The sequence below is a fragment of the Hemibagrus wyckioides genome, linkage group LG10 (assembly GCF_019097595.1).
Source record: "Hemibagrus wyckioides isolate EC202008001 linkage group LG10, SWU_Hwy_1.0, whole genome shotgun sequence".
Taxonomy (NCBI): Eukaryota; Metazoa; Chordata; class Actinopteri; order Siluriformes; family Bagridae; genus Hemibagrus; species Hemibagrus wyckioides.
In genome coordinates, this window is record NC_080719.1 from 2,930,661 (window position 1) to 2,957,500 (window position 26,840).

The 26,840-nt window shown below is 42.9% G+C and overlaps 1 long non-coding RNA gene across 1 annotated transcript in view; it reads left to right on the forward strand.

Moving 5' to 3' along the window:
• The window catches only part of LOC131360317 (uncharacterized), a 95,391-nt gene extending 70,852 nt beyond the window's left edge, over positions 1–24,539 (forward strand). Inside the window, exon 4 of the long non-coding RNA XR_009205875.1 lies at positions 24,122–24,539. This is a non-coding gene — a long non-coding RNA (uncharacterized LOC131360317). The remainder of the gene's footprint in view (positions 1–24,121) is intronic.
• The last annotated feature ends 2,301 nt before the right edge of the window (positions 24,540–26,840 follow it).

The following is a 26,840-nucleotide window of genomic DNA, read 5'->3' on the forward strand; positions in this document are numbered from 1 at the left end:
GGCTATTAAAAAGCAGACATGCTTCCAAATAGGGTTGCTCGGTATCATTTCGACGTCAATTATATTCGTACCACAGCGCTGCTGAAATCTCGGAGGTGATTCATTTTTATTAGCAGCACCTCTGACTGTAGTACATTTATTTTAAGGCACTTATACATTATAGTTGTTAATTTATTAAACATTAATATTAAAGGCCACTGCTCGCAACCTTAGACATAAACATGGACAATTTCCCCCATGTTGCTAATGTGACACACTCGTGTCGGTTTGTTTTGTACAACGCCAGAAGGATTCAGCAATTTTTATCCACACAGGTTGCTCAGGTACTTGTTCAGTCTCTGGTCATTTCGAGACTGGACTACTGCAGCTCTCTACTGGCAGGTCTGAACGCAATCTGTCCTGGAAGTCTTCAAACGATGGGTGAAGACCGTAAACTAGCGATTATTTCAAATAAAACAATTCCTCCTAACACAGTTTTTGGGCTGATGGGATCCCCATTGTGGGGGTCAGCTTTGTGCTCCGGTCTTCATCAGTAAACATTTAAAGACGTCAGACGTTTGAAGGAAGGAATTAGGGTTAAGGCTATAATGAAGTCTAAAATGTCGCCTCAGGCTTCTCATCAGGGATAAATATTTAACTTTAAACATTATAACGCTTATTCTATGTTTCTATATTTCTGTAAAGCCTCTATGAGACAGCGTTTATGCATTGAGGTTTCTCAGTCACATGACACGCTGGATATTTGACTTCAAGTAATGGGGGGAAAAAGGGCATGGCTTGTTTGCTTTATACCTCCAGGATTTGGGGTTTGATTCCCAGCTCCAGCATGTGGGAGTTTGCATGTTCTCCCAGTCCCTCCCGGGTTTCCTCAGGGTTCTCTGGTTTCCTCCCTCTGGTTTCCTCCCCAAGTCCAAAGAAGGCTGACTGGCATCTGTAAACTGTCTGTAGTGTGTCTTTTTGTGATTGGGTTGGTACCCAGTCCAAGGTGTCCCTCTTGTTGTGCCCCAAGTTCCTTTGGATAGGTTCCAGGTTCTCTGACCCTGTGTAGGATAAGCGCTATAGAAAGCGGCTGAGGTTTCTATTCCTGAACGTTCTACAGACGAGGTCTGAGTTGACTTTGGTGCTTGGACCCCTAAACACCTTTAGGGTTGTAATTTCCACCTCTGTAGCAAAATAAGAAAAAGTCACCGACCCCCTGGCTATGCTTCACAGGCCCCTGGAGCTCTCCAAAAAAATTTTTTGACACTGCAGTGCATTGTGGGTATTCAGCCTGTAGTTTGAGGCACAGCTTGGGAAAAAAAATTGCCAAAATCTAGTGAATAGGATAGAATTTACTGAAAGTCTATTTGAATAAAGTTGAATCATTTGGCAGATTGTCATGTTGTAACTGTACTCCCATTTCCATACTTTGTGCAACGCTTTTGGTTGGCTTTACTTTCTGATGCTTTTTTTTTTAACTGAGATTTGAGATTGTAGCCAGACTGAAAAGAGAGAGAGAAAGTGAAAGAGAGATAGAGAGAGAGAAAACAGAAAGAATTGCATTTCTGCAGCAGTGCTCCCAAATGACTCTTACAAAACTCAATTTCTCCTCCTGTGTTAAAATTTCTGCTTTTATACATATATATATATATATAAAAACTCAGTCGAGGCGAAAACAGATCAAGCTTCACTCACTTTGCCTCATTTTCCTCACTCTCCTCCCCCTCACCCCCTTTTCTCTTTTCTCTCTTTTTCTGTTCTAATTATGGCTGCCAGTGTTCTTTGCTGTTATATTCATCATATCTTTTGGTATTTATAGTGTCTGTTTTCATCATAGTAATAACGTTGCTCTGGAATTCCCATGCATGAGAAGAAGGGAGGAAAAAATGCAAGGGAAAGGAAGACAAAAGAAAAGAGCTAACGTTTGGCTGAGGATGAGTCAAATTCAGGGGTAGAGGCCGCAGCCTGCAGGTGACCCGCATCTCCAGAAGAACCAACAGATCTGGTGAAGTTGTCTTCTGGTTTAGCTTCTTCCTCTTGCTTTTCTTTTTTACTTGTTTTTTTTTTTGCTCCATTTCTCTTCTTTAAAGGTTAAAGGAATACTCTGGCATTTGCAACCGAATGTCTATAAAGCAAATCTGTGTAAGTGAGTATGTGTGATTTCTGCAAGCAAGAACCAAAAAAAAAAACAACACTCTTCCTTTTACTGTAAAAGAAACACCTCATTTATAATGTCTGTAAAGTCGAAGGGCAGATGTTGAAGTTGTTAAGCTTTAATGAATTTTTCATAAGCTCTAAATCTGTAGAATTCATCCCTTAAAAAATTATTAAAGCGTATTCTGGCTATTCGGGTTCGTGAGTCGTGGGTGAGTGTAAATTTAGGAAGCAGATGAGTAACTAACGTGAATCTCAGCGTTAAATGATATCTGGACGTTTCACTTGAAATGTAGTTTTATTTCACAGACTGAAGCAAGCCAAGCATCCGGAGCCAGTTTCTAAAAGAGATTCTATCAAAAGCACATCGTCATGCTAGTTCAGGAGGTCAGGGACCATGGAAAATATTTTGTAAAAAAAAAAAAAAAAAAAAAAAAAAGCCAGACAAAAAGCCAATTAATTAATTAATTTATTAATTTATTTATTTATTTATTTATTTATTTATTTATTTATTTATTTATTTATTTATTTATTTTTTCCTGCATACTTATTATTATTATTATTATTATTATTATTATTATTATTATTATTATTGTTATTATTAAATTAATAATAATAATAATAATAATAATTTTTATTTATTATTTTTATTCTTTATAATGTCAAAGAAGTGTCAAAATAACTCAAAGCCATCAATTTTTCAAACATATACACACAACTACACTGAAGGCCCCGTTCTGCCTGGTAGTGTTGTGTTACTCTGATAACGACACATCTTTTAATATAGCACAAAAAAACAACCTGAACTATTTTACTGTATTGGTCCAGTATTGGAAAACTGGATCAGATTGGATAAGATTTCCTTTAATGAACGTCTGATCTGAACTCTCATCCATAGAGTATATTTATTTTGAATTTATTTACCAAGAAATCTTTACTGTCTGTAAATCCTGACGTTTTTAAGAGTAAGAGAAAGCAGTGTGTATTTATTCTCAGTGAATAAAATACTTAGCTTTAATGCTGGTGTATAAGGACTCCTTTAGTATATAAGGTAGTGCCAGTGATGGGGGTATTTATTTACAAGCCCGTGTGGGGCCTTGCGGGTGCACCAAGGGGAATAGGAAAGGAAAACAAGCATGCCCTCACTCCCAGCCCTTTTGGAACCATACTGCTAAAAATACCCCTGGGTGGCGCGCCGGTCCCACTGCCCGTGGCATGGGAACCTCACTCTGTCTTTCCCTTCGACCTTCGCTGGGAAGATCACGGCCAGGTCACGGAGAGTGAGGAAGAGATCGGAGGATAGGAGGAAGGAAGAGCCCGGCTGAAAACATGCTCTCTGACTTCCTTTACATAATCACCCTTCGTTCTTGCACCTCTGTAGAAAGTCCACCAAAAAAAGCAACAACACTGTGTATGTTGCAGATTTTCTTGTATTTTTTCTTCAAACTGGAAAGAATCCACTTCGCACAAAGCGTTGGGTTTTGCCGCATCCACCCTGAGAAAATTGATTTGGACTTTTCAAAGGTTTCGTTCTTCACAGAGCGGTTTCCCTCGGCCCGCCTGAGATAGGTTGAGCTCACGTTTTTGGAATCTGGAGTAATAGTTTTAAACTGACAGACTAAACATCGCTCTTCTCGGCTGTTCTTTCTTTCACTTCTGAATAATAAATCACACACACACACACACACAACACACACACACAAAACACACACACACACAACACACACACACGCATGCAAGAATGCACGATGGCATTGTTCAGCAAGATGTTGTCAGCATTGTCGGCGTGTTGGGCAGAAAAGCCACTGGAACCACAAATGAGTTTTTATTTTCGGGGGAAGTCGTAAACATCCCAAACTCATCAGTGTCCTCTTTGTCTTCTTAAGGCGCTCTCAGACCACAGCATGTGTGAAAAAAAGACAAACATCACATGAACATCATCTTCATCATCTACATCATCTTCATCATCTACATCATCTTCATAATCTTCATCATCTACATCATCTTCATCGTCTACATCATCTTCATCATCTTCATCATCTACATCATCTACATCATCTTCATCATCTACATCATTTTCATCTTCATCATCTACATCATCTTCATCATCTTCATCATCTACATCATCTACATCATCTTCATCATCTACATCATTTTCATCTTCATCATCTACATCATCTTCATCATCTACATCATCTACATTATCTTCATCTTCATCATCAACATCATCTACATCATCTATATCATCTTCATCATTTACATCATCTACATCATCTTCATCATCCACATCATCTTCATCTTTATCATCTACATCATCTTCATCATCATCCTCTACATCAACTTCATCATCTTCATCATTTACATCATCTACATCATCTTCATCATCATCATTTTGTTATTCTTTCTTTTCTCTCACATTTGCCTTTTGTAATCTTTCTTTCTTTTTGTCTTTCTTTCTTTCTTTCTTTCTTTCTTTCTTTCTTTCTTTCTTTCTGTCTTTCTTTCTTTCTTTCTTTTTTCTCTTTCATTCTTCTTTCTTTCTTTCTTTCTTTCTTTCTTCCCTTCATTCATTCTTTCTTTCTAAGTTTTTCTTTTTCTTTCATCTTCTTTCTTTTCTTTCACATTTCCTTTTCATAGTCTTTCTTTCTTTCTTTCTTTCTTTCTTTCTTTCTTTCTTTCTTTCTTTCTTTCTTTCTTTCTTTCTTTCTTTCTTATCAATCTATCTATCTCTCTGTTCTATTTCCCCTGTTATTCCCCACATGATGTTAAACTTGCCCACAGTGAATTGGTTTATGGGGGCGTTTCCTAATTTCCATATTCATGTATATTCATAACTCTGGCACTTTTGATGATGGTAGAAATACAGGAATATTCCAGGGCCAAAAAAAAGAATTCTTTTTTTATTATCTTAATAATTAAATAATTAACTAATTTAACAAAACAAAACATTTTGGTCTTAATTTTTCTGCTGCGGTTCGGTCCACTCCATGTGTCAGCTGTACTTTCTCGAATAAAGGGGACATTTTTCTCTCTCTCTCTCTCTCTCTCTCTCTCTCTCTCTCTCTCTCTCTCTCTCTCTCTCTCTCTCTATTCTCTCTCTCTCTCTCTCTCACCCACTTCCCTGTTTAATGTCTTAATGTGATTTTCAGTGCTTCCTTTAAGTCCTCCATTTTCCTTTCTCTCTCTCTCCACTCCCTCACCTTTCTCGTTTTCATTTCTCCCTTCCTTTTTTTTCGTTTCCTTTCTCCTTCTCCTACAAGGCACACTTGTTATTCCTTTGTACAAGGTCCCATAATTAAGTTTGACATAAGCGTAGGGATTAAATATGTGGTTTGGGAGGGGGGAAACAGGGCTCTGTTTCAATCTCAAGGCCAGCTGCAAAATGGAACCAGATTGCGACACTCGGAATGGGAAAGTTTGGGAAAGGTGCCGAGAACGGGGCCGTGTGTTCAAACAGCTCTGGGATCCGAATCCCTCTGCAGCCAAAAAGGCTGCTACTGATCCCTGCCGACCCTCACAGCCAAACGGACTACCGCCCCCGAGCCAAAACACGGCACCTACCCTCCACCGAAAGCCTAAGAACAAACGCTCTGACCCTGGCTTCGACCAAAAGGCTCTAGCGCTTGAACCTCTTTGACCTTGACGTTTTTCACTTGGAGACCTAAAGCTTCGGTGATTAAAAGTCAGGACAAAAACACTGATGCCAAAATACATATTTTCCACAGTTTAATGACTTTAGCCGTTCCTGCCAAAAGATCGTAAGCCCTTTCATCAAGGAAAGAAAAGGAAAAAAAAAACAACAACTAATTCCAACCGAGATATTAGCCCCTATTAGCCAAATCGATGCATATGCTCTCAGAGAGCGCCGCACACCCAGCTGGAAAAACATTTTCTTTCTGACCCTGAAAAACCCTGTTTCCTTTACTGAGAAATTATCACACAGCCTGGAGACCTCGGCTGTGGCCTGCTTCTCGCCAGAAGACTCTTTGCTAGTCTAAAGACCTCTGCAATCGCTGCCAATATCCCTTTTCCTCCCACATGTCCTGTCTCTTCAACTTAAAGACTGCAGCCTCTGCCAAAAAACATTCCAGCTTTTCATTCCTGCGACCTCTCACTTCTCCAGTCAGAGGGCCACAGCCTCCCAAACCAGACCAGACCCAACTGGACCGAACAAATTCTCTCTCTGTTACACAGAGAAGCACACGGCATAGCACAGAACAACACAACCCTACACAATTCAGCACAACACAACACACCACACCACACCTCAGCACAGAACAACACACCACAACACAACACCACACCACGCCACAACACACCTCAGCACAGAACAACACACCTCAGCACAGAACAACACACCACAACACAACACCACACCACACCACGCCACAACACAACACCACAACACACCTCAGCACAGAACAACACACCACAACACAACACCACACCACACCACACCACACCTCAGCACAGAACAACACACCACAACACAACACCACGCCACAACACAACACCACACCACACCACGCCACAACACAACACCACAACACACCTCAGCACAGAACAACACACCACAACACAACACCACACCACAACACAACACCACACCACACCACACCTCAGCACAGAACAACACACCACAACACAACACCACACCACGCCACAACACACCTCAGCACAGAACAACACAACCCAACACAATTCAGCACAACACAACACAGCACACCACACCTCAGCACAGAACAACACACCACAACACAACACCACACCACACCACGCCACAACACCACACCACAACACACCTCAGCACAGAACAACACACCACAACACAACACCACACCACACCACACCACAACACAACACCACAACACACCTCAGCACAGAACAACACACCACAACACAACACCACACCACACCACACCACACCTCAGCACAGAACAACACACCACAACACAACACCACACCACGCCACAACACACCTCAGCACAGAACAACACAACCCAACACAATTCAGCACAACACACCACACCACACCTCAGCACAGAACAACACACCACAACACAACACCACGCCACAACACAACACCACACCACAACACACCTCAGCACAGAACAACACAACCCAACACAATTCAGCACAACACACCACACCACACCTCAGCACAGAACAACACACCACAACACAACACCACACCACACCACGCCACAACACAACACCACACCACAACACACCTCAGCACAGAACAACACACCACAACACAACACCACACCACACCACGCCACAACACAACACCACACCACAACACACCTCAGCACAGAACAACACACCACAACACAACACCACACCACGCCACAACACAACACCACACCACAACACACCTCAGCACAGAACAACACACCACAACACAACACCACACCACACCACACCACGCCACAACACAACACCACACCACACCACAACACAACACCACAACACAACACCACAACACACCTCAGCACAGAACAACACACCACAACACAACACCACACCACAACACACCTCAGCACAGAACAACACACCACAACACAACACCACACCACACCACGCCACAACACAACACCACACCACAACACAACACAACACCACACCACAACACACCTCAGCACAGAACAACACACCACAACACAACACCACACCACAACACACCTCAGCACAGAACAACACACCACAACACAACACCACACCACGCCACAACACAACACCACACCACAACACAACACCACACCACACCACAACACACCTCAGCACAGAACAACACACCACAACACAACACCACAACACACCACAACACAACACCACACCACAACACACCTCAGCACAGAACAACACACCACAACACAACACAACACCACAACACAACACCACACCACAACACACCTCAGCACAGAACAACACACCACAACACAACACCACACCACGCCACAACACAACACCACACCACAACACAACACCACACCACAACACACCTCAGCACAGAACAACACACCACAACACAACACCACACCACGCCACAACACAACACCACACCACAACACACCTCAGCACAGAACAACACACCACAACACAACACCACACCACACCACAACACAACACCACACCACACCACACCACAACACAACACCACAACACACCTCAGCACAGAACAACACACCACAACACAACACCACACCACACCACGCCACAACACAACACCACACCACACCACAACACAACACCACAACACACCTCAGCACAGAACAACACACCACAACACAACACCACAACACACCTCAGCACAGAACAACACACCACAACACAACACCACACCACACCACGCCACAACACAACACCACACCACAACACACCTCAGCACAGAACAACACACCACAACACAACACCACACCACACCACGCCACAACACCACACCACACCTCAGCGCAGAACAACACACCACAACACAACACCACACCACGCCACAACACAACACCACACCACAACACACCTCAGCACAGAACAACACACCACAACACAACACCACAACACACCACAACACAACACCACAACACACCTCAGCACAGAACAACACACCACAACACAACACCACACCACACCACAACACACCTCAGCACAGAACAACACACCACACCACACCACAACACACCTCAGCACAGAACAACACACAACACCACACCACAACACACCTCAGCACAGAACAACACACCACACCACAACACACCTCAGCACAGAACAACACACCACACCACACCACAACACACCTCAGCACAGAACAACACACAACACCACACCACAACACACCTCAGCACAGAACAACACACCACAACACAACACCACACCACGCCACAACACAACACCACACCACAACACACCTCAGCACAGAACAACACACCACACCACACCTCAGCACAGAACAACACACCACAACACAACACCACACCACGCCACAACACAACACCACACCACAACACACCTCAGCACAGAACAACACACCACAACACAACACCACAACACACCACGCCACAACACAACACCACACCACAACACACCTCAGCACAGAACAACACACCACAACACAACACCACACCACGCCACAACACAACACCACAACACACCTCAGCACAGAACAACACACCACAACACAACACCACACCACGCCACAACACAACACCACACCACAACACACCTCAGCACAGAACAACACACCACAACACAACACCACAACACACCACAACACAACACAACACCACAACACACCTCAGCACAGAACAACACACCACAACACAACACCACACCACACCACAACACACCTCAGCACAGAACAACACACCACACCACACCACAACACACCTCAGCACAGAACAACACACAACACCACACCACAACACACCTCAGCACAGAACAACACACCACACCACAACACACCTCAGCACAGAACAACACACCACACCACACCACAACACACCTCAGCACAGAACAACACACCACACCACACCACAACACACCTCAGCACAGAACAACACACAACACCACACCACAACACACCTCAGCACAGAACAACACACCACACCACACCACAACACACCTCAGCACAGAACAACACACAACACCACACCACAACACACCTCAGCACAGAACAACACACCACAACACAACACCACACCACGCCACAACACAACACCACACCACAACACACCTCAGCACAGAACAACACACCACACCACACCTCAGCACAGAACAACACACCACAACACAACACCACACCACGCCACAACACAACACCACACCACAACACACCTCAGCACAGAACAACACACCACAACACAACACCACAACACACCTCAGCACAGAACAACACACCACAACACAACACAACACCACAACACACCTCAGCACAGAACAACACACAACACCACACCACAACACACCTCAGCACAGAACAACACACAACACCACACCACAACACACCTCAGCACAGAACAACACACAACACCACATCACAACACACCACAACACACCACACCACAACACACCACAACACACCTCAGCACAGAACAACACACCACAACACACCTCAGCACAGAACAACACACCTCACCACACCACAACACACCACACCTCAGCACAACACACCACACCTCAGCACAGAACAACACACCACACCACAACACACCACACCACACCACAACACACCACAACACACCACAACACACCACACCACAACACACCACACCACAACACACCACACCACAACACACCACACCACACCACACCACACCACAACACACCACACCACAACACACCACACCACACCACACCACAACACACCACAACACACCACACCACACCACACCACAACACACCTTAGCACCGAACAACGCAACACAGCCTTCTGTCCTTCCTTCCTTCCTTTCTCTCCTTTATCATTGCACCAGTAATCCCACACCAGTGTTGTGTTGTCTCGTTGTTCATGTCGTTGTTCTTCTCTGATTGTGTAACCCGAGCCCTGCTCACACACCCAGATTTGTGCTTGTGCTTCTTGATGACTTGCCACTGCAGAAGTCGTTCCATCACTCCATCACTCCATCACTCCATCACTGACCCCTCGCACGGCTCAGGGATGGAGCGAGAGTTCTAAGGCTTTCTAAAAGGCGAGAAGGATCTCGTAAAGACTTTGGCATTCTTAAATAACTCCAGCTCTCTAATCTTAATGAGTCGCTGCAGCTAATCTCTCATCTGTGGGAAAAAGAAAAGGACGGATTAGAAAATGCAAGATGAGGAATTGCGTTCTGTAAATCCGCGGCTGCGAAGTTCCTCCGCGGAAGGAAAGAATACGGATGCTTCTTAAATAAGGCAACTTATCAGAGAGAAACAGAACACGCATTTAGGAGAAAACACAAAGCCAAAAAAAAAAATCAGCAGGAAGATTCCTCACTTCGGCTAACTTCTGCAAAAATTAACATGGAGCCTCAAAGTAGATTTGCAGAAATGAAAGACATTGTGCTCTCCAGTGTGTGTGTGTGTGTGTGCATGTGTGTGTTGTTTGTACGTGATCCCGACAGCCATTGTTAGCCAGAAATAAATGAATTAATAAGGTAACTCCTCGTAGCAGAGGCTCTGGAAGTATGTGGCAGGGTGACGGAGTTCACGAGGCTTCAGCTTTCCTTCACTTGCTCAGATTCCTGCATTCTTCCTACCAGACGTTCCCAAAAAGTCTAGGAAAATTTCATCCAGTTCCTAGTGCCTAACCTGGGAATACCAAAGGGACGTGGGAATACACAGGGATGCCATGACATCATGCACACTCACTCATTTACACACTCACTCGTTTACACGCTTCTTTATAGATTTACTCATTCACACATACACTCACTCATTTATGCACTCACTCGTTCACACACTCCCTCGTTTATACACTCACTCGTTTACACACTCGCTTCTTCATACACTCACTCATTTACACACTAGTGTTCACACACTCAATTACACACTCATACACATTCGTTTACACACTTACTCGTTTACATACACACTCATTTACATTCACACTTGTTTACACATTCACTCATTCACACACTCAATCATTCACACACTCGTTTACATAAATACTCATTCACACACACTCGTTCACACACTCATCTACGCACTCTCATTCACACACTCTTTCATTTATACACACACTCATATACACACACTCTTTCATACACTCACTCATTCACACACACTCATTTGTTTACACACTCTCATTTCTTTCTTTCTTTCTTTCTTTCTTTCTTTCTTTCTTTCTTTCTTTCTTTCTTTCTTTCTTTTACAGACTCTTTCCCATGTGTGTGTTTTGGGATCTCCCCCCCTACCCCACCCTCCATCTTCAGGACAGTCCTGAGGAATGGTGGAACAGATAGTTTGTTTGTTTGTGATCAGGACGTTCGGTCTTTCAGCTTTAACCTCAATCCAGTGGGAATAAACAAGCTGGTTGCTGTAATCTGTGGGCGGAGTCAGCTTCAAAGCTGAGTGTGATGATGATGATGATGAAGCATCTCACTGTTCCCTTTATTGTTTATGCGAGCCAGAGGTAAATATTTCGGTACACTTGACTCTCCAGCGCTCTGTTGAACGAATGAGCGCCGGCGTAACATCTGGCCACCAGAGTCATCTCCTGAGTGACAGATAACATCTGGGAAGTCTGTCGATATCACACGATACAAGGTCTCCGTCTCCTAGCTCTCTCTCTCTCTCTCTCTCTCTCTGTCTGTCTCTCTATTTTCTCTCACTCTCTCTTTCCCTGTCTCTCTGCCTATCTCTTTCTCCATCTCTCTCTCCCCGTTCTGTTTTTCTCCCTCTCTCTCTCTCTCTCTCTCTCTCTCTCTCTCTTTCTATCACTCTCTTTCTTTCCCTGTCACTCTCTCTATCTCTTTCTCCACCCCCCACCCCCCTCTCTCAGTCCATTCACAGTCAGATCTGCCCATTGATTTCCCATTAACTCCATCCAGACTGGGAGGATGTTAGTGTTCACACTCAGCTCATTGATTAGCCATGCGTCATCCGTTTACACGTGAGTCTGTGATCAGAGACGGAGTCAGTGCGTGTCACTAGAACTAGAACTTCACTGTACACAACTTCAACAGAGATTTTATTCACATTCAGAAAGAACTAAAATAATTTAATGCAATTTTGCAGATCTGATTCTTTCTGCTCATCTACTGTTTACTAATCATTTTCTATTTATTTTCATTTTGCTTTCATTTGTTTACACACTCACTCGTTCACTCACTCTCTCATTTATACACTCACTCCTTCACTCACTCTCTCATTTATACACTCACTCTCATTTATACACTCACTCCTTCACTCACTCTCATTTATACACTCACTCCTTCACTCACTCTCTCATTTATACACTCACTCCTTCACTCACTCTCATTTATACACTCACTCCTTCACTCACTCTCTCATTTATACACTCACTCCTTCACTCACTCTCTCATTTATACACTCACTCCTTCACTCACTCTCTCATTTATACACTCACTCTCATTTATACACTCACTCCTTCACTCACTCTCATTTATACACTCACTCCTTCACTCACTCTCTCATTTATACACTCACTCCTTCACTCACTCTCATTTATACACTCACTCATTCACTTACTCATTCACTCACTCTCTCATTTATACACTCACTCTCATTTATACACTCACTCCTTCACTCACTCTCATTTATACACTCACTCCTTCACTCACTCTCTCATTTATACACTCACTCCTTCACTCACTCTCTCATTTATACACTCACTCCTTCACTCACTCTCTCATTTATACACTCACTCATTCACTTACTCATTCACTCACTCTCTCATTTATACACTCACTCTCATTTATACACTCACTCCTTCACTCACTCTCATTTATACACTCACTCCTTCACTCACTCTCATTTATACACTCACTCATTCACTTACTCATTCACTCACTCTCTCATTTATACACTCACTCTCATTTATACACTCACTCGTTCACTCACTCTCTCATTTATACACTCACTCCTTCACTCACTCTCTCATTTATACACTCACTCTCATTTATACACTCACTCATTCACTTACTCATTCACTCACTCTCTCATTTATACACTCACTCTCATTTATACACTCACTCCTTCACTCACTCTCTCATTTATACACTCACTCATTCACTTACTCATTCACTCACTCTCTCATTTATACACTCACTCGTTCACTCACTCTCTCATTTATACACTCACTCATTCACTTACTCATTCACTCACTCTCTCATTTATACACTCACTCGTTCACTCACTCTCTCATTTATACACTCACTCATTCACTCACTCTCTCATTTATACACTCACTCCTTCACTCACTCTCTCATTTATACACTCACTCATTCACTCACTCTCTCATTTATACACTCACTCGTTCACTCACTCTCTCGTTTATACACTCACTTGTTCACTCACTCTCTCATTTATACACTCACTCGTTCACTCACTCTCTCATTTATACACTCACTCCTTCACTCACTCTCTCATTTATACACTCACTCATTCACTTACTCATTCACTCACTCTCTCATTTATACACTCACTCGTTCACTCACTCTCTCATTTATACACTCACTCATTCACTTACTCATTCACTCACTCTCTCATTTATACACTCACTCGTTCACTCACTCTCTCATTTATACACTCACTCATTCACTCACTCTCTCATTTATACACTCACTCATTCACTCACTCTCTCATTTATACACTCACTCCTTCACTCACTCTCTCATTTATACACTCACTCATTCACTCACTCTCTCATTTATACACTCACTCGTTCACTCACTCTCTCGTTTATACACTCACTTGTTCACTCACTCTCTCATTTATACACTCACTCGTTCACTCACTCTCTCATTTATACACTCACTCGTTCACTCACTCTCTCATTTATACACTCACTCGTTCACTCACTCTCTCATTTATACACTCACTCCTTCACTCACTCTCTCATTTATACACTCACTCGTTCACTCACTCTCTCATTTATACACTCACTCGTTCACTCACTCTCTCATTTATACACTCACTTGTTCACTCACTCTCTCATTTATACACTCACTTGTTCACTCACTCTCTCATTTATACACTCACTCATTCACTCACTCTCTCATTTATACACTCACTCGTTCACTCACTCTCTCATTTATACACTCACTCGTTCACTCACTCTCTCATTTATACACTCACTCGTTCACTCACTCTCTCATTTATACACTCACTTGTTCACTCATTCGTTTACACCTAGCATTGGTAATCAACATATGAACATGTCTTTCTTTCTTTCTTTCTTTCTTTCATTCTTTCTTTCTTTCTTTCTTTCTTTCTTTCTTTCTTTCTTTCTTTCTTTCTTTCTTTCTTTCTTTCTTTCTTTCTTTCTGTCTTTCTGCACTGTTAGACCCGTGAGCGAGGCCCTTAACCCTCTCAGCTCCAGGGATACAGTTTCCTCCTGACCCTTTACTCTGACCCCAACCTCCAAAGTTAGAATCTATAAAGAAAGTCTTTCCCTGTGCTGTAATGTATATGTGACATAAATAAAGGCTTCTTCTTCTTCTACTCGCTAATCCACATGACACCCAGGGCCTAGAGATCACACGTGTAAACAAGCGTCCAGAAACAAAGGTGTGCAGTGTCCCGTGTTGATTTGTCAGTTCTGTGACAAACTTCCGAGGAATGTTCTCACGCTCAGCACGGAGACATTTTTTTCCACCGGAGCGATGTTCAACAGGATGCGTTTCGTTTTTCCCAGTCTAGATTGGGATTTTTTTAATATTAATCATCATCTAAGGTGTGGTTAGATTTTCTGGTTTTGCGAGTGGACAATTAGGTCAGCAGACGTCATGTTATTTGGTGGGAGACGGAACACGGGGTCTCTGCAGGATGGAGTGTTTGGTTTGTACGAGGGTGTGTTTAGTAAAAATGTCGAGAGGAAAAAAAAGTCTCTCGCCTGGATGTGAGTGTATTCTCATATCAGACGGAATATATTTTCCGTGTGTATTTCTGTGCGCTCGCTAGCTTGCTTTTCTTGCGTTTCTCCTCGAGTGAGAATGACAGAAACAGAGAAGCGTCTCGTCTCTTTTTTTTTTGAGGCATGGTGCGTCACCACCGCTCCCGCAAGGAAGACACTTCGTAGCTGTTTTGTCAAACACAGGAAGAGGAAAGGTCAACACAATAACATAAAAGTCTTGTATCCTTTGATAAACTCTAGAAAATGCACCATATATAAATAAAAATAGGAAGAGAAATAGTTTCAGGGGCCATATTGCAATGCAAATCTACCTTTTCCAATTCTCTTTGACTTTCCAGAAGGAGGTGGTGGAGAGGCTCAGGTTGTTATCTGTAGATCCAAAGTTAGCAAGAAGGAAAGATCTGTAGATCCAGGGGATGGTGTTTCTACTCTGCTGTTCTGACAACAGCAACATAACCCCAATCCTGACGCTAGATTAAGTCCGAGACCATGGAAATACAGTGGAGGTTCAGAATACAAGTTTAATTGATACTGGAGGCAATTTCTTAAGGTGAAACTTTGTACTGTGAAACAAATTTTCCCATCAGAAATAATGTAAAAGCAGATCTAAAAGATCTGTTCTAAAATATGACCAATATGACCAATTCGAAGCGTATGTAAACTGTATGGCTGCTTACAAAGAACTGACCCTAGCCAAGCATTCCATGTCAAGGCTCCTCACAGGAAGTCATGCCACCAAGCTTGGGCTAAAAATAGAACAGACCGCCCACGCCACCAATCTGTCAACAAAAAAACACCCGAAAAATCACCTAGCTTTTTAACTTATGTTGAAGGCACCGTTGGTATCGTGGGTTGAGTCTTTCCTAACAGCTTTCAATGACTGAAAAAGTGTTCGTAAAAATTCGTAAACCTGCTTCGGTTGGATTTCCACTGATGCTAACAGGTTTTTAATGGCTCCCGGACGTACACGCGACTTTGCCAGTGTACGGTTCGGCTTCGTAGGCTGATGCAAACTTCTTGCAAAATTTCAATTCTTAAAAATTTATAAAGGGATGTTCCACTGTATTCATTTATTTCATTAAGCTTTATTTTCCAATACAGTGCTTTATCTTCACATAAACTAAAATGCCTGGCGGTATGGAATAGTTTTGAAGCTACCAGATATATCGGAATACTGCAATCCACACAAACATACCTGGCTTCTGAGAACTGGAGAGCTTGCATAAAGAGTGAAACCTCAGGTAGAAGGTCCTCACTATAGTCGTGTCCTGGTCATCGGAACAAGAAGTGGCTTCTTTCTCCTTTGGTATGCTGCACTGAATCATTTTAGATATTAAATGATGGAATAACGTTCCAGCAACGATCATCAAACCACATTAAGTGTCTGCCTGAAGATATTAAACCCTCGAGCCCTACAAGAAGGGGGTAAAAACCCTGTCAGGTTCAAACTCTCAGAATGAAACTGTATTATTTTGTTTTTGTTTTGTTTTTCTTCAATGTTTGAACCTTTAGTCTGTTTCTTTTATCTATTTTTTTATTTCCAATAAAGGTTTTCAAGCAAAATGACATTCATAAAAAATCTGGATCAAATCTGTCTTGTTTAATTGTCATGCCTCGGAGACATCTGCTGTGGAATAAATGCCACATGCAAAAAGTCCCAGCAAATTTGCATTGGAGAAGAGTGGAGGATATCCACACGAGAGAACGTGTTTGTTTACAACAGGGGTTTGATTTAAGCTTAACACTTCCTGACCTTCCTGACTGTGGATTATTGCATAAAAAAAGGAGGCGTCAGGCAACGTGGGCAGTCAGGAGACTGGACTAACCAACTTTTCCTGTTGTATCTCTTGCTCTTTTTCTAAATCTTACTCTCCTGCACACCGATTCCGACGCCGGAGGCTTGTTTGGGTGAAACAAAGTGCAATTGTCTTTTGTTTGTTTCTCAGTTTTATTTATTTATTTATTTATTTATTTATTTATTTATTTATTTATTTATTTATTTATTTTTTACCAATTCCCACTAACTAGCTATCTCTCCTTTATCACACGACACGAAGGCTTTGCTTTCTGCTCCAAACTGCTCCTCATGCTTGTTGGATGGACCACATGATCTCCGAGACTTTGGTCAGTGTCTCTCTGACTGACAGGAGAAATCCCGCCCACTTAATTTTACTCTTCTAGACACAGATGGTTGTGGAAACATCAGGATCTGTGACCTTGTGATATCCGTATGAACTCTTTTCTATTGAGCGACACCTAATAAAACAGACATTTTAATACATTTCTAATCAATAAGACCTTATTCGACCTAGCCGGCTATCCGTAGGCGCATTTTTCTTCTTCCGAGCTTCTACATACAGCCGTGATGCTGTCAGTCAACGATGTCCGGTCATCACACATGGCCAACCGCAGCCTTGAGGTCATGCTCTTGCACCGTAGGACCATCAGTGAGTTCAAGGCCATAAGGACTAATAAGATCCAGGATACTTTATTAATATGTTACGCACCAAAATATAAAAATTCAAAAATCGGCTTTATAATAATACGTTAATCCTCAAATCTCTTCCAGACAGACGCTGGTTTCTGTTTTACGAGCCTCAGGAATAATCTGGGAATTCATTCTTTGTCATTTCAAGCTTTTATTTTTTTTATCTTTCGAACGCAATCAACACCCATTGTGGCAGTGTTCTGACCGAGCGTGAGCCTCACCTGTTATTTTCTCCGCTATTTTTTTTATAGTCGTGTCAGAAATTTGTGCTTGTGTTTTGACGCCACTTTATTCTCTCCGGTCGCAGTAGGAGACCAAAACTTGAATGTCAGTGATAGGCTTAGATAGACTTCTCTCAGCTATCAGCTCAGCAGCATCCACATAAGCGGCGGCGAGGATCCCATCTGCCTGACGCCTTTTCTTTAAACCGCTGTTGATATCCAGTGGCAGACATGTGACATGCCCTTTCAAGAGGGAACATCATGAGGGACGTGTCCAAACTTAATTGTGTCCCATTTTTCCCTTCTGGTGCCTTATTTTCGAACTGTTTTCATGTTTGTTGTCCTGATTGATTTGTTCCATAACGGGTTTTTTTTTTCACTCGACAAACAACAAGAAGTGGTCGAGCAAAACCTTTTTGTTTTGCTGTGTTAATTTTTAATGCCTTTTCTCTTCCTAAATCTATGCTGCAAATCAATTTGTATAAAAGTAACCTCCATTGTTTAGGCTTAATTAGAAGGGAAATTCGCAAGCAGGCACATGCCTTTCTTTAAGAGATTATTCCTACTTTGAAGTCTGAAAGGTTTCTGAATCAGCTCCGCTAAACTGGGTCTCTTATAAGACGTTGTTGTCTTCAATTATTTTCCCCTCATACGCGCGTCTCTGTGAAGCCGAGGTATCATTTATTATTTAAAGACACAATCGTCGTTGTTTATCCGAGATCCTTTAAAAAACGGGTTAGTCTTGCCAGTCACACTTTTTTCTTTTTTTTTTGATTAAAAAGAACAAAGTCTAATAAAACCAGAAAACAGGAGGGCCACCTAACTCAGCTGCTTCACCGTTTTCACTGCCTTTATTGTCGTTTAATGCGAGAAGCAAGAAGGAGATCTGACGAGCATCTGACGACGTGCTAGTCGAAATGTAGAGGGATGTGCGCTAATACACCGACGCTTCGGCGTCTCGGTTTAAAGTGCTCCACCCTGCCGTACGTCGTGAGCCGTGAACGTGACACCGAGACTGACAGCTACTCGCTTTTGCAAATGGATGAACCCTGAGGGACCTGCGGAGGAACTACCGCTGACTTGTACAAATATTGATCACCGCCATGTCCTCTTTAACTTTTAGTGGGTTCACAGGGAAGCATGGTGACACCAAGGGGCTTAGGATTACGCTGTCGTCTTTGATGACAATGTTTTATTAGCATCCGGGCGCCTTTTTGTGTGTAGATTTGAGCTAGTCGATTTGTTCAATGAGCCACTGAGGAGAATTTTGAGCTTAAAGGGCCTTTATTAAGGGCCCAGCAGTGGCACTTAGGTGGACCTGGAATTCAATCTCACAACCATCCGATCAGCAGTCCAACACCTTAAAGACCAAGCTACCACATTCCTATTATTTGTGTTTCACGTGTAACTGTAGACTCTCACAAAGCAGCTGTAGAGAAATCAGAAAAACTCCTAATGAGGCGACAATGACGAGGAAAAACTCTGAGACGACACTTTCTCAGAACTTTCTTCTTTTTCGTCAAAGTACACAGCTATAGAAGAGAAGCGTTGCTATCGGGGGTTGACTTTTTCCAAACAGATTTCGCTGACTGAAAATACATTTGTAAAATTTGTAACCTGGCTTCAGTTGCCTTCGCTTGGCTTTCCACTGACACAAACAAGTTTGGAGTGGCTCCCGGACATACCCACAAATTACCCAGTGTTTGGTTCGGTTCAGTTCGTTCATATGCTGAAAACGTCTCGTATGCCGATGCAAATTTCTTGCAAAATTTTAATTCTGAAAATTGGTAAGGGAGGACATTCATATGCTGAGGTTCCACTGTAATTTCACACTGTGGGATTTTCATACGATTTAGACAGGATTGTGGCATTTGTGAAGCAGGTGGTAATTTGTGTATGAGTCAAACAGTGAATGAAAAAAAAACCTTGATTCGTCACTTTTAGAGGTATAAAAGCTGGCCAAAAGTTTGTGGACACCTGAACGTCACACTCAAAATGCAGGTCTCCTCCATACTGTTTCCACAAAACTAGAACATCTTTGTATGCTGTAGGTTTAAAGTTTCTCTTCAATGGAACTAAGAGGCTTAAACCCTGACCAGCATGACCATGCCCCTGTGCACAAAGCACAGAACTCCAAGAAGACATGGTGTGGAGGTGAAGGACAAACTGGAAGAACTCAAGTGTCCTGCACTGATCTCTGACTCTGACTCAATCCCAATAGACACCTTTATAAACTGGAGTCTCTTCAACATCCCAACATCAGAGTCTGATCTCACTAATGCTCTTGTAGAACATTTGAAACCCCCCACAACCCCCCAGAAGAGAGGATTGGAGCAGAAATGATGGATTAAATCTTCAACAAGCACATATGGGTGTGATGGTCAGGGGTGCACAAACTTTTTGTTGTATAGGGAACAGCAACTGGACTGGCTCTGAAATTTGATGATGTTTTTTTGGCTGGTTGATGATTCTAGGCTTCTTATTGGAGCACAATTGCTTTAGGTTACTGAATTGACAAAAGAAAGCTTCCTTTAGCATTTAACGCACAGATATCCACCGAGTTTTTGCTTGTTAATGTCATTATCCATGGACAGCCAGATATACTCCATCCATTTCTAACCTACTGGTCAAAGTTCCACAAGAAACATCAGTCACTTCTCTGCTTCTTGAGTTCAGTACTCCAGGACCAGGAGCCAGACGACTGCTGATCGATAGCCAAAAGCATTCTGCCCAGATCTCTGACCCTGCAAACGACACACAGAATACACTCAGGGTGATTGACCTTCTCTGACCTGGGCAGTGGAGGGTCACACTGATGTGATACGTGCAGGGAACACGGACCGGTCACTATTTCCGTTTCATAACGGAGTGGTCAGTATTGCTTTTCTGTCACTCAGTAATTACAGAGAGAGATACGAGCAATGAAGGCGGTACACAGGACATGTGGCATCATGGCTCAGGATGTGGACACAGGAGATCACTGAGACTTATGTCATATATATTTTTCTATAAGTTTGAATATAAATTTTGTCTGTATGAATTGAATGAAATAAATAAAGTTATCGTTTCACTACACTGCGTCAGCTGTCTGTTTAATAAACAAAAACCCTGAAGTACCATAGTACAGAGGTGTCTTTGTGGGACAGTCTAGAATCGCTTTACGCCTGAGGGACAGCAGCTTTCCACCACCACCACCACCTGTGACCCGTACACATTCCTCCGTCCACCAGCTAACTATTTAGTTGTGAGTGATTTGGTTAAGTGGGATTGACTTTTATCTTTTATCTGCACTGTGCTGTAGGGCTGCTATCGGCGCTACACGTCTTCACCCCCTTTTTTTTCTCTCTGCCTGCCGTCTGCTCTCAGACACTGTGTCACTTCCAGAACATTGCTATTGGCAGATCAGGCACGGCTGATCAATAGTCCGGGTCAGGGATGGTCAGCAGCCCTACGGCATTCCAGGCTGGGATATTGATCCCGACCCCGGTGTCTCAGTACAGCGCTCCGTCAGCGCCAGTGTGCAGCCACAGCGAGAGGGATGGAGCACCACACGCTTACACTCAAGGCTCGGGACTGCGATGCTGTCGATTGTGCTGTAGCTTGTGTCCAGTTATTAATTCAAATAGTGAACAAAATAATTACATTTTATTCTTCTTTTAAAACATTTTGTAAAAAAGTTAAAAGGCAAAAATTTACTTTTTTTGGCAAAAATAATTGTAAAATAAAATAATAAACAAAAAGCTAAAGGCACCTTGTACATAAACAAATAAATAAACAAATAAATAAATATCTGGAGCTATGCATATCCATGTATGCTAATAAGTATGCTACTTAAAATAAAAGTTCTATCATTCTATCATTCACTTATCATTCATTCATTAACTTAGCTTGGATAGACAGCTAGTTAGCTGCTAGTAACCTAGCATACATTTGTCACAGGTGTTAACAAAGTGGGATTTCAGTTTCAGTATGAAAGTAATCCATTTTCTCTGTCAATCAGTTTCCCGCAGCTGAATCCATCAAAAATTAACTTTAACAATTCATTAAATTATTAGAAATATTTCAAACTTCTTTAAAATATTTTTTCTTAACCCCACAATCTAGCTTGTTTTGCACACAGGTTCTGTAAATGAAAATTTTTACCCCTAGCATGTAGGTTCTCCAATCATTTGCATATCGAACATGACTGCTTCTTATTTTGTGACATCATAAATCAGCTCAGGTGTAGCTCCGCCCCAAAGACCATCATTGATGCTAACAATCAAGAATAAGCCACACCTCCTAGGGCTTTAGAGAGCCTTTACCTGGATAATCAAGAAAATTTGCACAAAGATCAAGATCCAAAATCTCCAAAAAACTTTCCACCTCTTAACTTTAGGTGTATGTCTTTTCTTTCTCTCTCTCTCTCTCTCTCTCTCGTCTCATTAGTGCCATATAATTAAAAAATTATTCTAACCAGCAGGTGACCAGGTGAGCAGTCAAACAGGGTCAAGGTCACAGCAAGGTCAAATCTCCAGAATAGTTTTCCTTCCTTATTTTGAAGGTATTTCAGGCAATTAGATGATGACCATTGAGGTCAGTTCGTTTGTATAATTATATTATTCCAGATGTCAGTGTCTGATTCAATTAAAATGCTTATCTCAGGATGACGTCTGGAATCTCCCCCACGCCTCAGATTCTTTACTGCCCTCACCCTTCAGATCCTCTTCCTCCCTGCACTTCGCTGCCTGTTTGCTTTCCTCGGCTGCTTGTTTTTGTAGCTAGTTTTAAGCGCCTCTCCCTGGAGCCCCTCATCAGCAACTTAATAAGAGCTCTTGGGAACAATTAAACACCATCTTTAACTCTGTTCTAACCACAGAGGTAAAAATAATCGTAAAAATGTTGCCAAATAGAAGCGGCTCCGGAGGGACCGTTCAGAAATCACAGACTGCCTTTCTGCTCTGTCCTGTATTCCCCCAACAGGGGCGGGCGGGTGGGCGAGGGAAGGCGAGGGAGGGCTGACAGAGCCAAAGCCTGTGACAGACGCTTTTACTCAGCTTTCTCCCGCAGCCCCTTGTGGCATCCGGGGTCCCTTTTTACTCTTTTCCCTTTCTTTTTTTCCCCCCTCTCGTTCGGTGTAGATAGTGACATGTGAATAAATATGTATTGTCTAAGTGACTTTGTTGTTGTCTTGTGTTGTGTTGTGTAGGAGAGATCTTCTGCAGGAGGCGCAATTATGCGGCTTATTACAGGAATATGTCTTGTTCTGGTTATGGAGGAAATTAAATTTCTCTAGATTTTTTCTTTCTTTTTTTTAAGCCCGCCATGGCACAAGAAGAGAAATTACTCAAAGCAATACATTTATTGCTTGATGTTATCTGGAAAATAGGGTTTTGTCCTGCAGCTGTAATAGAAATAATTATATATTAATGTTGCGTTCAGTAAGACGGCTTATTAGAGAATTCAAAAGGCCTGATAAAAGACATATTGTGTTCTTCCTCCTGTTTTTCTTTTTTCTGTTGTTCAAAAGGGAAACAGCAAATCTGTGGTCACTTATTCTAACGCGTAACGAACGCTGGATTTAGGTCTTCTCGTCTCTACGCTTGGCTTTGTAGGAAAACACTTTTGTGTACGATCCCGTGATGCTTTTATGTTTAAACAAACACACGGTTTGACTTTGTCTCAGTCATTATTAACGCTTCTTTCTGTTTTTTGTTTTTTTTCTTATAGGTGGCGCTATCCAAGAGTGGAAAAGCTTTTTCTCCACAAACTGTGGATTCTCCCCCAAACCAAACCCCAGTGACTGGGCCGCGATTCATAGCTTTGAAAAAGCCCTGGAAAATACCCGTAGGATCGTGTCATCACTCCGAGTCTGTACCCAGGGACTTCCTTTAAGTGCCCAGGCACTGGATCTTGAAAGCTTTATCTTCTGCATAAACCAATAGAAACACTGTAGCTTTAAGGTGGCGATAGCTTCGGCTGGCCCCCTGAACCAAAACCTTTCGCTGTGACTGTGAGGGTTGTGACCTTTCTGACTGACGCTTCAAACGGACACTCGAGAAAAAAAAAAGAAGAAGAAGAAGATCTCGGTCAGAGAGGAGCTTCCGAGCGAGTGGCGGCGAATCAAACCAAACCAAAAAAAAACAAACATCAGGTAAGGCTGTAAAATGGTTTCTGCCTCCCTGCTGGCTACACACCCTGAGCTTTTGAGCTCCTCTGGGGGGGTTTGTGAAGGAGACACACAGCATGGCCTGGCTGCACGCTGGGCCTGCTGAAGAGGCTGGAGATAAGCTCCCGGGCTTCCCGGCTTCGTCCCCGGTTTGCTCCGTCGAGATTAGGGACGTGTAATGGGTTGTTTGGTGAGATCGTGTAGTGCTGGATTGCTTTCGGAGACTGTGGAGCAACAGCATGTGTGTCTGTGATGCCTGGGAGATATGTGTGTGTGTGTGTGTGTTAATTTAAAGTGTTGGATATTTTACCACAGTGCTGTTGAATTCTCGACTCTGATTGGTCTGAAGCACTTGGTCTGCGATCCTGATTAAAGGAGTGTACTCTTTGATATAGTGATAGAAGTTTGGAAGGAGTCTCCAGTGTCAGTAGAAGAGATGTTCCACAACATGGATAAAAAATAAAAAAAAATTCTCTGCTATAATATCAGAAAACGCTATCAGAAGTTCTAAATTAACTTCACTTCTCACCGTCGATTATGTTCCCAGATCCTCGCGTCCTGACGTGTTCCCGCGTTTCTCCTCGCTCTTTTCTCTCTCTATCTCTCCGTTCTCCAGGAAACACGTGCCAACCTGCGCCGCTTTTTTTTTGTCTCCTTTCTCGTGACACGGTCAGCACGCTAGCTCATTAGCTCATGTGAATAATACCATCCTTTGCTCCCTGTGTAATCCCAATCGAAAGTAAATGGTGTTTACGGAATTAAGCGAATAGAAAAGAAAACAGGCAGAACGCACGAGCGGGCGACGAGAGAGGGAGAGAGAGAGCGCGCGCGAGCCTTTTGTTGGAAAAGTTCAAAGTAATTTTTGCCAAATTTAGGTCAGCGCAAATTATAAATACACAGCGGGGCGCCGTCATTTGTGAGCGAAAGAGAAAGCAAATAAATAAATAAGTTAACGGGCAAAGCTCTCGTGTGCGTCTTTAAGGGCTGTGTGTGTGTGTGTGTGTGTGTATGTGTGTGTTTTGCTGCTTAGCATGGAGAAAGGGAAAAAAGCCCTTTGAGGCATTAACCCAAAATGCTATGCATCACTGCTAATTAAGGAAACAGTCAGCAAAAAAAAGCTTTCGGAAAGGTTCAACCTCAGACTCTGGGCCTAAAGGGTCAGTCGGGACAGAGCTACACGCCTCAGAATACAGCTGCAGGAGTCGTGGCCACTGAACGCCCCCATCAGGAGGACAAGTAGCCCGCTCCCCTTCCCCCCCCCTTTTTTTTACCCCCCTTTCCCCTCCACTCCTCTTCCAATCCCTTCCTCCCTCACACCATCCGCGAGTGCTAATGGAACAGCGCTCCTCGCCCTGGGCTCCGACACCAGGCCCTGCTCTGCATACGGGATGCACTTTGTGCTGCAGACTGGGTCGCTCCCTTTGTGCCAGCCCTCTTTGGCCTGGCGGAAAAAAAGAGCCATGCATGATTTCATACATGAAAGATATATGTAATTGGACAGCAGTGCCTATACGCTGGATTTACAATTCTAAACAGACAGGGTGAAAAGCAAATCTCCCTTGGTCTTGGTCTCGAGATGCTCTCTCTTTCCTTTCCTTTTTTATTTTGCCTGGAAATGCATTTGCACATGTTTTTCGACGCATATTATCACACCCTTTCTTATATGCTTATATGTTTGCTTGTGTTCAGAATAAACACTGCTGTAATGCTGGGGGTTTTCACTACTGCTTTTTTTTTACAGGGGTTTTATTCTCTCTTTCAATATTGCTTTTTATTGTTCACTTACTAGCTTCAGGATTGCTAGGACAGTGTGTCAGTGTATTCCTGCATTTGTATTTTTCCAATTATTTCCTAACTTTGGAGGGGGGGGGGGGGGGGGGTTAGTTGTGGGAGATATGCATCCGGTCACCTCATCAGTGTGGAACTGAATTACTGAGTTGCTTCCTAAACAATCAGTTGTCAGTTTTATTTATTGGACTGTACTCAGTGTGTGTGTGTGTGTGTGTGTGTGTGTGGTTTTCTATCTTGCTGAGGACCAAATGTTGATAGGAATATCTGACAGTGTGACCTTGTGAGGACATTTTAAGCTTCTTCCTATGAGAAATGTTTCCTACTGGTTATTAAGGTTAGGTTTAGGTTTATCACCGGATTAATAATTTGTGTGGGTGTGTATGTGTGTATGTGGGTGTGTGTTAGGGAAACCCACAGGCCTCTTCCGTCCTTTCTGGTGTCCCTCCTGCCGTGTTAATATAGTGCCAGGGTAAATGCCGATCGTGTTAA